Source organism: Lipotes vexillifer, unplaced genomic scaffold, assembly GCF_000442215.2.
Source record: "Lipotes vexillifer unplaced genomic scaffold, Lipotes_vexillifer_v1.1 scaffold1141, whole genome shotgun sequence".
NCBI classification, from domain to species: Eukaryota; Metazoa; Chordata; class Mammalia; order Artiodactyla; family Lipotidae; genus Lipotes; species Lipotes vexillifer.
This window is the reverse complement of record NW_006797873.1, coordinates 559,835-573,594: the sequence shown is the minus strand read 5'-3', so window position 1 is coordinate 573,594 and position 13,760 is coordinate 559,835.

Genomic DNA, 13,760 nt, shown 5'->3' with positions numbered 1-13,760 from the left:
GGACATGTCTTGAAATGCTATACCTAGAAAAAAGGAGTTACACTTGAGTAAGAAAACAGCTCTTACAGCATATTAAAAACTCTGACTTAAAAGGCAGTGTACACATGAGAAAATCAAGTAGAACTCTTCTAAGAGAGAGTGGGGACTGGACCATAAATCACAACATACTGACTACTCTCCTTAAATAGCATCAGGGTTATAAAACTGAAAATGAAGTTGAAAGAAAATAACTTCACCAAAAGCAGGTTTTGATATGTATGTGAAGATGAAAATGGAAAAAAATTAAAATATTACTCATAGGAAAAAAGATAACACAGATTCAGCACATCAAAGTAGCTAAGTGGTTACCAATGACTTATTTTTGACAATTATGTATGAAAATTTACTCCTGTTTCCTTACATGCATAATGAGAACAGTTAAGTTAAACTTGAATTTTTTAGCATAAATCATCAAGAAGAAAACAGAAGATCAAAAATATAAAGTTCTTTCAGGCTCACACAAAATGTCACTCTTTTGATATTGTCCATATTTATTTCATAAAAATGTCTTTGTAGGCATGAACGATATCTAATTGTGTCTGTGTCACAGAGGTCTCTAAAACAGATGGAATTCATTTTCTATCCAAGACACCTTTATTTTAATTTGAATATTGGAATTCTCTTCATGGTATTTTGACTTGTAGGCTTTGAAATTAAATATGCATCCAGTCTGATTGAAATAAATGACACTCTTGGTCAAACATCTTTTGTAAAATCAGGAGATATTTTGTTTTTCAAATTTTCAACAACTCTATGAGATGATGTGTTTAAACGAGGGGGAAAGAAACTTGCAAATGTTTCCTTGAGATTAGTAATTTTGAATAGGAACAGTGAAGTTATCCATTAATTTATCAATCTTAGGAATATTTATTAAATCCCAAATACCGTTTACTGGGGATAGACAGATGAATAGGGATACTCCTTATCCTCAAAAATCTCACAAACCAATAAGTAAGGAAAGCCAAGAAAAACTGATTTATAATATAACATGATAGCTTTTATAATAGGGTTATGTTCATTTAATATTATTTGAGAAGTACAGAAAGTCATTGGCCATTTCTCACCTGTTTTTCACTACTAGACCTTGCTTATTTTATGAAACTTATCAAAATATTTAATTAAACTTTTCTTTTTCACTTGTCTTTCCTATTAGATTTTAGTCTACAGTGCTAATCAGTGGGACACAATAATATTCAATTAGTGCTCAAAAATGTGATCTATTTCTAATGCTATATTTATTTATTTGGTCCAGGCAGCAAACATAAGTTTTCTGAATCAGAGGCAAACTTGAAAGTAATAACTGCAGAGGTTTCCTAGGCCACATCCTTCTCCTTCACGGCAATGTGATAGGAGCCAAATGGTTACGCCAGTGCGGTCTGTACCATAGCAGCGAAATCTCAGAATTGTGAATTTGTGGTCCTGTACAGCATTGGTACACACCTGCCACCCTCACCTCCTGATCTTTCTAATTAAAAAATCTCTCCAAGAAGAGAAATTGAAAGTCACTTGTTTAGATCCCTTTGGAATATAGACACATTACTTTGCAGAAATAAATCTCTAGAAAAATCTGGACCTATCTGTTTATTCAATCACCCTTTAACTTTCAAGGCTTGTCGTTTAATTTAGGTCTTTAGTAAATTTTGGTCAGAAAGCCCTGACCATGCAGAAACATAAAAATATTCCAACAACTGCTTCCCAACACTAAGTAAAGTGTTTATAGGGAATAAAGAACAGTGAACTACAGAATTATTGAAAGGCATATGGTAACAAACAAAACCAAATTTATCCCACTCCTTCACATCTGAATCTATTTCTTGAAACATTACCACTGAATGTCATTTACTTGGATTCTTTTGTCCACTAACATGATTCATATTTGAAGGATTCAAATAAAAATGACAAAGCAGTAACTAAGTTTACTGATTATTTATTACAAGTTGTCCATTTTTATCTGTGACACCTGGAATAAACATGTGTGCCTAGGAGCAGAGATAGACAGAATAAAAGGACTAAAAAAGAATGATATGGGAACCAGGTACACTCTTGAAATATTTCATGGGATTTCCTATGCTAACTTATATGAGATCACTAAATATCCATACTGATAAATATTCTACTGTGAATATTAAGAACTATTCATATATGTTTTAATAGGTCTACAAAAGCAACAGGATCAGGATTATGGTATATGAAAGCATGGATTATAGTCCAGGAGGAGCCACCATGTTTTGTAAATCACTTAATTCTGTAGTTTTATTTCTGCATTTTCATCTGTAACATTTTGGATGTTAGATGCCCACTAGATGCACAAGTTCATCGACTTGTGAAATTATATGGTTAGACTGGACAAAATAATGAGGTTGCAGTAGATGATATTTAAAATCATTGTCAATTTCACAGTCTATGTATTATCTTGTTTTACATACACACAGACAGACACATACACACACACAGTTTAAGAAACAAAGTCGGAAAAAATGCACTGAATGATAGTTAGATTCAGTAATACCTCATATGTAGAGAATAGTGTTCGTCTTTTCTCATATACACATTACACATTTTATAAAACAGGTTATTCTGCAATAAGCTTTTTTTTTAAATTATAAGCAAGAGCAAAGGCTTTGATAATTAAATTTTCATTGACTCTCCAACACCCCTTGAATTATCTGTAAAGAATGAACACCAGCGCTGATTCATCCACAATGTTACACTTAATCACCCGCAGGGAATTACCTTTCATATAACTATGAACATGTTAAGATATGTGATACTATGATTTAAAGTTACAGATGTACATTTAAATCTTATTTCAAAGGAGAATCTTCTTAGAAGGTTTCACAACATTTCATATATATTAAATAATGATATCATAAGATTCTGAAGTGAACATATGACTTATAATTGTAAAATAAGTTTCTACATGTGTTAGGGTAAGCCATTAATTACCTCTGGTAACTGGTGAAAAAAAAGATTCCTAAAGGCTTTCCTGTAAGCTCCGACACTCCGGTATCTTAACTGTATTATGATCCTTTTGGCCTTAGCACAAACAGAATAAAAAAACACAACAACACTCAGGCATGTATACACACACACAGGCAAACACACATGCATATGCCCAAACAGACAATAACTTAGGAGTTGTTTTAATTAATTATATCTGAAAAACTTTTCACTTTTCTATGATATATACTTTGCTATGATTCAGATGACTGTCTATAGGAAAATAACCAAAGACAATCTGGTCAGCAGAATTCTAAGACGGCTCGCAAAATTTCTGTACCCACTATATACGCAATCTGCATAATCCCTGGAGAATGAATATGATGGATTTTACTCCCGTGATTAGGTTATGGTATATTGCAGAGTTGACTTTAAGAAAGGGAGGTTTTCTAGGGCATGCCTGACCTACTCAGATGAGCCCTTTAAAAGCAGAGAATTTTCTCTAGTTGTTCACAGAGGGAGAAGTTAGGGATTAAAAGCATGAGGGGGCTTTGCCAGAGGGAGATTTTCCATTTCTGGCTTTGAAGATACAAGAGGCCACGTGGCAAGGATTTAAAAGCAGCTTCTAGTTACTGAGAATGGCCTCAGCTAACAGCTAACGAAGAAACAGATACCTCAGTCCTACAACCAGCAGAGAATGAAGTCTGCTAATAACTTGAATAATCCTGTAAGTAATTCTTCCCCATAGCCTCCAGAGACAAACAGGAATGCGGTCCTCTGACACCCCAGCCTTTGAGGAGGCCCTGAGCAGACGATGCCGCTAACCTGTGCTAGACTTCTGAAAAGCAGAACTGTGAGCTCTAAAATGGGTGTTGTTTTAAGCTTCTATTTTTGTGTTATGCATCAATAGGAAAATAATACGAAAAGAAAAAAAATAACTTGAAGTACAAACTTTTGAAAATTTTATAAAATACTTGTATACTTAGAGACGATATGCCAATATGCCATATTGAGTTGGCCAATCTGAAAATGATCAATAAATTAAAACAGTGTTTTGGTGGAAAATCATGAATCCCACTTAATGTATTTTTTCAGGGTTATTTTTGTATAGTGCCAGTTTGTTTTGTCATCTATCAACATTTTCAGGAAAATATATGTATGTTTTTCAAGAATTTTTCTTTCATTTTTATATATAACTATTTTAGGATATTTCCACTGTCCCAATTTTGTGTGGAAAACGTGGGGACTTGATAAAACTGTGAAGGAAATTAGGAGCTGAATCTTTAAGGATTGCCAACCCTGGTTTGACTCATCTGTTGCAATGTTACTGATATTATAACAGTATAATATTTAACTGAAATTTATTAGGTTTCAATAAAAGAAAAGAACTCTTACCAGCTTTTAAATTTCAACACTGAATCAAAAACTTATTAATCCTACTCTCTGAATTTTCTGGCTTCATGCATTGGTCTAATTTTTTCATGTCAATGGACTATCGTCATGGTTAATTTCTGTCCTATTTTTCCCATAAATATATGTTTACTGTAAAACAAGGGAGCAGAACAATTATGCCCACGTTTTTCCACATGGTCTACCAAGAACAAGCCCTCGCTTCAACTAAAATCATTAGATTTTAATATATTGTGAGCAGATGAAAGTTCAGCATATAATATCACAGGATCTTAAAATAATAGATAAAGGAATCAAGAGGTATCAACTAACAATTTTTTTTTCCAGTTTTCTCCTATTATTCTCCATATTTTGTTAGTTGACTTTCACCATTTATCAGTGGAACACCAGGGTCGATGTATCCTTTTTATAAATTTTAATTTAATTTAATTTTTTTAACATCTTTATTGGAGTATAATTGCTTTACAATGGTGTGTTAGTTTCTGCTTTATAACAAAGTGAATCAGTTATACAGATACATGTATCCCCATATCTCCTCCCTCTTGCGTCTCCCTCCCACCCTCCCTATCCCACCCCTCTAGGTGGACACAAAGCACCTGTGCTCTGCTGCTGCTTCCCACTAGCTATCTATTTTACATTTGGTAGTGTATATATGTCCATGCCACTCTCTCACTTCGTCCCAGCTTAGCCCTCCCCCTCACCGTGTCCTCAAGTCCATTCTGTACGTCTGCATCTTTATTCCTGTCCTGCCCCTAGGTTCTTCAGAACCATTTATTTAATTTTTTTAGATTCCATATATGTGTGTTAGCATACAGTATTTGTTTTTCTCTTTCTGACTTACTTCACTCTGTATGACAGACTCTAGGTCCATCCACCTCACTACAAATAACTCAATTTCATTTCTTTTAACGGCTAAGTAATATTCCATTGTATGCCATATTTATGTACTTGATTTCTTGAAGAACTATTTTAATTCTTTCCTGTTAATAGGCACTGAGTAACAGAAAAGCTTTAAAAGTGCCTTTGGTTCAACAAAGTTACATTGACCCCATGGCACATATATACAGTGGGGTCACTGTATCTTTATTGAACCAAAGGTACTTTTAAAGCTTTTCTATTGCTCAGTGCCTATTAACAGGAAAGAATTAAAATAGTTCTTCAAGAAATCAAGTACATAAATAGGGCATAGCATATCTATTAAGCAGAAATGGTCTTACTTTATCTTAAAAGAAGTTTTAATCAAGAATATTTATTTCATTTAACATGAAATATGTTTAGATTAAAACAACAAGAATGTACAAACTCAAAAAGCATTATAATTTAAAATAGATGTTATTTAAAAATATTTTTCTATATTTTAAATATTTATATTTAAATATTTATTAATCAACAGAATTTTTACTATAACATCTCAAGTGTTTACTAACCATTATCCAAACAGTAGACCAAATTGCATATTTAAATGCTCCCACATCCTAGCTGCTGTACGTTGTTTTTTTAAAATGCAGGAAAAAATCAGTAAAACAATGTGCCAAATTTTTATCTTTTTAGTTAGAAAATAACAATAGGTTAACAACACAGTATTTAGTAAAATACACAAACATTTTTTAACTTAGAAATTAAAATTCCATGAACAGCTTAGCTTACTTATTTAGGAGCAAAGTCTCATGCATTTTTATATGTCTGTAATATTTAATATTCTATACCTTATCTGAGCCGTTACTATTCTAAAGCAAAATTTTAAAACTTAGCACTGGGATGCTGTGAAAGTGCTCTCTGTCAAATATTATTTTGCCCTGGTCATATTTAGGGCATTATCTTTAGTGTTTTGCTGTAGTTTTACTTTAACTTTTTAATTTAACCTTTGTTATGACCTTGGGCACGAACGTGCTCATTAAAAATTAAATTGCTTGTTATAGCCTGGCATCGCTTTCCTCTTTGATCAGAAAGCACAATAGGTTCCTTGAGTGGATTTACCTATAAAGTATTCTAGTAATGAGAACAGAAAAGGCAAGTTTAATAAGCTTAACACTGAAGCACAAGCTACAGAAATGCCACGAAGGGGGACAGGTAAGAAACATTTTATATGGTGAAAATAAAGTACAGATTTGTGATATTAAAATTTGGTCTTCTATCTCATTAAGTAGGCCTTTCTTACAACTTGAAAATCTAGTTGTTGATTTCAGTTCTACAAAATTTTGCTCTGCCGCTATACATACTTTGTTGATAATGTTAATGTCAAAACCTCCACCTCCCCTCCCCAAACAGGAGCAGAGAATGGGCAGCCCTTGAATAATTCCACTGGCAAGAAAACAATTTAGGTGGGTTAGTATTAAAATGGCTCCTAGGGCTTCCCTGGTGGCGTAGTGGTTGAGAGTCCGCCTGCCGCTGCGGCGAGACACGGGTTCGTGCCCCGGTCCGGGAGGATCCCACATGCCGCGGAGCGGCCGGGTCCGTGAGCCATGGCCGCTGAGCCTGCGCGTCCGGAGCCTGTGCTCCGCAACGGGAGAGGCCACAACAGTGAGAGGCCCGCGGGCGGCAAAAAAAAAAAAAAAAAAAGGCTCCTACATTAAGTATCTCAATACGCTGAAAGCTTTCTCCTTTTCTAAATTCTGAGGCTGTGATTTCACAGTTTTAATTGTGCTATAACAATTTAGGTTGGTGTAGCTCTATTCCTAGAGTTCAAGTATAATTTATGGTTTTCCACCTTTTCAGCCTATGGGGGAGAGGAATAATTAAAAGCAGAATGGTTTATATCAAAGGTTCACAGCAACTATATATGAACTAAAATATTCTGAAAACGTTGCGTGCCCTGAAATGCCTTCATATTCACAGTATATAAACTCATTTGCATTTGAAATTTAAAGGCTCTATATTCAGGGTTCCATCATACAGATGACTATGTAAAGAGTTGAGAGTGAAACACATTATATTTATGTCTACTTATTGTCCTTGGATGTAGTTGTATCAACGTGGAGAGAAAGAAATCCTTTAAAGGTATTCATTTTTAAAAATTTTGGAATAAAATGTATTCTAATAGTAATATAGAATTTAATATCATTTAAATGAAAATTCCAATACTATTCAACTCAAATTGTCACAAAATCCTTGGAATCATCAAACGTATATCCTAATTATTACCATTAGTCTTTTACCATTAAGCTGAAGCCAGTCAAACAAGGAAGAGGTCCAAGGTCAGGGCCTACCCTGTACTTAGGAGTTCCATAGATAATAAATGTAAGCTCTTGTAGAGCAATGATGCTTAAATCAAATTCTGGAGATGAAATACATTTCTTTTATCAAAGATTAAATTAATTTTGATTTGTTACTCACTCTGTACTTCAAATATAAGACAAAGAAAGTTTAAAAAATTCAGTTTTTGTTATCCATATATTGTATCCTTTTAGGACCATACCAGTTTTGTTCCATTTAGTATGCACTTATAACCCCAAGGAATGTTAACTAGGGCTATTTCTTTGCATTAATATTTGGGTTTATTTCTATTCCCATTTTTTTTTAATTTCTAGGTAATCATATTACATGCTGTGAAAAATTTTAAAGTACTACTTTTATCATGTACAATAAGGAATTTGAAAATACTTATCAATTTTCATATGATAGACAACTAGAAGTAGGGTTGAAGATGGAGACATGGATCTATTTACACATAGGGTATCCTTGATAATTAGTTTTTCATGTTGACCTAGAGTTGCTACATTTTAATATACTTTCTTCTTCTCATATTGCAGTTTATTTGGTTATTGCAATTTTTCACTTTTACAATTTATACTGTCATTCTTACCTATAGCTATACCTATTCCTGTATTTGTTTCACAAGATGAATTAGTAATCATTACATCTCTTCATCTAGAAGTACATATAGTTTCTAGTTCTTTAACATACTGGTAAATGGATTTATAAAGTCATTTTTAATAATTTACCATGACATAAGCAAAGGAAAAATAATAAGTATCAATTTGTCTATATTTCATTGTTACTTTTGCTTATATAATGGTAGTAAATCAATATATATTTTTAATTTCTTTTGACATTACAATTGTTACCTGTACCATTTCTCCACATATCTACTAGATTCTAGAATATTTTATGAAATTATATAAAATGTACTTACTAGCCTATTTTATAACATACTTTTCCTACACATATAAATTAGTCCTTAGAATTTTATTTCTGATGTTTTGATTTTACCAACGTTTTAAAGAATTAAAGCAACTGGACCATTACCCATTTTTCTCTCCTTACCTGTGGGACATTCTGAGAAGAAAGGCAGGTGACCCAGGCTAATCTTCCTGAAAACATGCTGATAATCGGACCTCTTGGCAAATAGACTAATTATATTGTTATGAGAAGAGTTTCTAATCTATGAAATGCATTTAGCAGACTGCCTGCAGTTTAGGATTCCTGTCTGAAAAACAAACCTAGAATCTTTATATTTACAAGGTATTCTCCTTGGAAAACGCATTGAAGCCACAACTGTATGATTCATAATCAAAATGTTCTCTGTGTTTGAGACACCTGAAGACTCTCCCCAGAACCCTCTTCTCTTACACTGGTCCAGGGAGCTCGAGCCCACTGCAGAAAATAAAAGACCAGAGGAGATGCCCTCAATGTCTCAGTGTTCTCCCTGCTTCCACTGTGCATGTTTACTCATTACAACAAAATTATTAGAAAACATTTCACACTGGGTAAGGACTCTGTTTCATGTGAATCTGACTTGACAATGCAAATTTTTACTTCTGTTTTTAACTTATATATATACATGCACGCACACACACACATATTCAGATATTCACATTAATTACTGTTTCCTTTTTCCTCTGTGATTTTTTTTCTAACAATAAAATCTCTTATATATGAAAAATATAAGTAATGAGGGCCCACTATATGCCAAACTTGTACTAGATAACAAATGAGATTCTTGTAATTAAATAATTTATAATTTAGTGAGTTCTATAATCTGACTGCAGAATCAAGAAATATGGAACAGAGAAGTTGACCCACAATGGATACATAAAATAAGCTGGGCGTAGACAGACATAGTTGTAAGCTACTGAGATCTTGGTGTGGCGGCTTAGCCTAAATATACTGATAAATATATCATTATCAACAGTGGGGTGCTACATTAAAAGAGGGAAAAAAAGTGGCGTAGGCTTTTGCACTAGGCATTGGATAGCGAGGAAACTTTATTTGAAGACTGGAAAACTATCCATGCATGCATTGTAGTGGTGGAGCATCTGATAAAAGCGCTTCTCCTGTGACAACTCAGAAGGCAGATAAATGCACTAAATGAGTCCACGGCTTTGGCTGAAAGAATCAAGAGACAGAATATTGGCTATCATTGGCTATATTCCACAGGGTACTATCAGATGAGTCTATAAAAGCAAATTCTTTGTAAACAGGATTAAAAGAAAAATCAAGGAGTCTACATACTGGGACTTGTTGGGTGGAGAGGTGCAACTGATTCTCATCTAACTGTGAAAAGCAAAACTGAGGGAAAAAATCATGTTGCAAAAGAGAAAATCAGCCTGTGGTCAGGACTGAATCAAGGTTATGGCCATCAATTCCTCTGTTACAACTTCTAACTCTGATTAAGTTGGTACCCAGTAAATACTTCCAAATGATCAAAAGTGGTTCAACGGAAAAGGTCTAATGAATACCTTGCCTTTTAAGTTCAAATAACTGTAACTAAGACTAGAGAGAGAAGCTTACCAAATATCTGTGGGTATATGGCTATTGGCACGTGGAGCTGATTGCTAAAAACAAAGTAGATTTTCAGAGATATAAACCATTCAACATTCCACCTGTGACTGAGCTTAAGCCCCAAATTCCTATAGAAAATAAGCTTAGTTTCCAAGGAAAGATTTCTCTCTAATGCTTTCTTTAGATGCAACCAAGAAAGATAATGAAACAGAACATCAAGAAAGCAGAGGCAAAGTCCACGGAAAGGAACTGACCAGCGTGGTCCCCCCGCAGAGAGATGTCAGAATTGTGATGACGTAGTGTCTGCTCCACAACTTTCATTCTTCTCCTTATTGACATTATCCTGTACCTATTGGGTGTGTCCTTTTAATTCTTTGATCTCTGCATCAAGAAAAGCTATATGCAAATCTGACATGGATCCTGGACACTGATTCTGATGCTAAACTGGACTCTTTACTGTACTTCTTGGGGCAAGGGGGCTAAGCATATTCTATGTAAATAGCACAGAAGCAAATTTTATGATCAAGAGGACAGCCTGTGTAAATTATTTAATTTTCAAATTATCTACCTCTTTTCATTCAGGATGAAAAATGGTCTCCCAAAGTTGTCTATGTCCTAATCCCTATAGACTGTGAATATGTTAATTAACATGGCAAAAGGAACTCTGCAGATATGATTAGTTTATGGATCTTGAGATGGAGAGATTATTTTAGATTCTCTAGTAATCACAAGCGTCCGTATCAAAGAGAAGTGGTAGGGTCAGTTTGAAAGAAGGAGATGTGAAAGAGAGAGAGAAAGAAAGAGGAATTTGAAGAAACTATGTTCTTGGCTTTGAAACAGAGGAAGGGGCCACTAGCCAAGAAACAGTTAGCCTCTAGAAGCTGGATAACCAAGGAAATGGGTACCGCCTTACATCCTCCATACGAAATGCAACGCTGTTGATATCTTGATTTTAAGACTTCTGACTTCTAGAACTGTAAGATAATAGGTTTGTAAGATAATGAATCTATAAGATAATAAATTGTGGTCATTTGTTACAACAGTAATAGGAAACTAATAAAATGACTTTCAGTTCTCATCCCTGTGGGAAATTATACTTTCCTACCACACTGACATCATTCTTGCCAATGTAACTTGCTTTAGTTAATGAATCATGAGGAAAAGAGACATGTCACTTCCAAGGAGAAGTTTCAACAGCCATCACATGTTTCCACCGTGTTTGTTCTTTTTTTTTTTTTCCCTCTGCCACAACAATAGCAATGTCTCAGACAGAGATAGCTTCATTCTCCTGGACTCCAGAATGAAGATATATGTAGTAAGACCATAGCTGGTCCACAATGAACTTAAAACAAATAGAAAATAAACCATTGCTGCTGTCATTCACTTGCTATACAGCTAGAGTTTAACTTGGAGAGAATGGCTATCTTTCTCCAAAATATCTAAGTCTTTCCATATAGGATTTGTATGTATTACATTTCACATTTTTTTACTCTCTCAATACAATTGATGAAAGCTTCATTATATATGTTATATACATTTCTCATGTTTTCTCTAGATTTGCAATTATTATTCTTTATATTTTTAATCAGAATTCTTGGTATGTCAGAAAAAAGGAACATGAATATGTCTTCATGTGATTTGAAGCCTGTGAATGTAAAAATAGATGATTAGACCTTGAATTTCTTTAAATCTCTTTTCTGTTGGGCTTGGTTATTTTTTACTATAGAAATTTCTGGGTTATATAAAAGGTGTTATCCCATTTCATTGTGAAGGCTAACCTATCAAAGAACATTGTGGCAAGATGAAATTCTAATATGGATGAATATATATATTTTGACCCTGAAGGCATTATGCTAAGTGAAATAAACCAGTCAGAGAAAGACAAAGACTGTATGATCTCACTTATAAGTAGAATCTAATTAAAAAAAAACCCCACCAAACTCATAGAAAAAGAGATCAGATTGTGTTTATAGGAGGCAAGGGGTTGGGAAGAGGAGGAATTGGAGGAAAATGGTCAAAAGGTACAAATAACCACTCATGAGATAAATAATTACTAAGGATGTAAAGTACAACATGACGACCATAGCTCACACTGCTCTATGATTATAGGAAAGTTGTTAATAGAGTGGATCCTAAGAGCTCTGATCACAAGGAGAAAAGTGTTTTCTTTTCTTTGTATCTTTATGAGATGGTGGATGTTAACTAAATCTACTGTGGTAATTCACAATATGTGTAAATCAGACAATCATGCTCTACAGCTTACGTTTTATAGTGATAGATGTCAGTTATTTTTCAATAACTGGAAAAATATATGGGTGAATAATCCCAAACGAGTACTGGCTGTGTAAAGAGTAATGATAATGTTTAATTTTGAGATTGAAAGATGGAAGAATATGGGCAAAAACTGCATATTAGAAGTGACACCAAATTTAAAGGGTTCTAAAGAACCTAGTTTTGTTCAGAAAAGGTAAAAGGCTTCTTCAGAGCAAAGGAAACCATCAACAAAATGAAAAGGCAGCCTATGGAATATGGGAGAAAACATTTGCAAACCATGTATCTCATAAGGGGTTAATACCCAAAATATATAAAGAAATCATATAACTCAATAGAGAAAAAAAAAATCCAGTTTAAAAATGGGCTGAGGATCTAAATAGACATTTTTCCAAAGAAGTCACACAGATGGCCAACAGGGACAGGAAAAGGTGCTCAACATCGCTAATCATCAGGAAAATACAAATCAAAACCACGATGAGATATCATCTCACATGTGTTAGAACGGCTATCATCAAAAAGACAAGAGATGGGCTTCCCTGGTGGTGCAGTGGTTGAGAGTCCGCCTACCAATGCAGGGGACACGGGTTCGTGTCCCGGTCCGGGAAGATCCCATATGCCTCCAAGCGGATGGGCCCGTGAGCCATGGCCGCTGGGCCTGCGCGTCCGGAGCCTGTGCTCTGCCACGGGAGAGGCCACAACAGTGAGAGGCCCGCATACCGCCAAAAAAAAAAAAAAAAAAAAAAAAAGACAAGAGATAAGTGTTGGTGAGGGTGGGGAGAAAAAAGGGAGCCCTTGTTCATTGATAGTGGGAATATAAATTGGTACAGTCACTATGGAAAACAATATGGAGGTTCCTTGAAAAATTAAAAATAGAACTACTACATGATCCAGCAATCTCATTTCTGGGTTATTATCCAAAGGAAATGAAAACAGGATATTGAAAAGGTATTTGCAATAGCAAGTTCACAGCAGCATTATTCACACTAGCCAAGATATGGGAACAGCCGAAGTGTGCATAAAGAGATGAATGGATGCAGAAGATGTGATATATGTATATATAGAGAGAGCTGAAATCAGTGAAAATAGAAAACATCAATAAAGCCAAAAGTTTGCATGGATGTCTTAAGAACGTCTCACATTTTATCCTTACTCTCCTTCCAGGTACTTTCTATGACATTGAACTCAAGGGTGGCCTTGCCACTCATTTTGGCCAAGGGATTGTGCATGGCAGTGACTTAGGATTTTGGGGTGCATTCAACTTATGCCCTGGTGACCAGTGATGATTTCCCTGATGGAGAGTGTTCCATCAGTCTACAACCTGGTGACAGGATCTGTAATTTAAAAACAAAGAAAGAAAGAAAGAAAGATGCTGAATT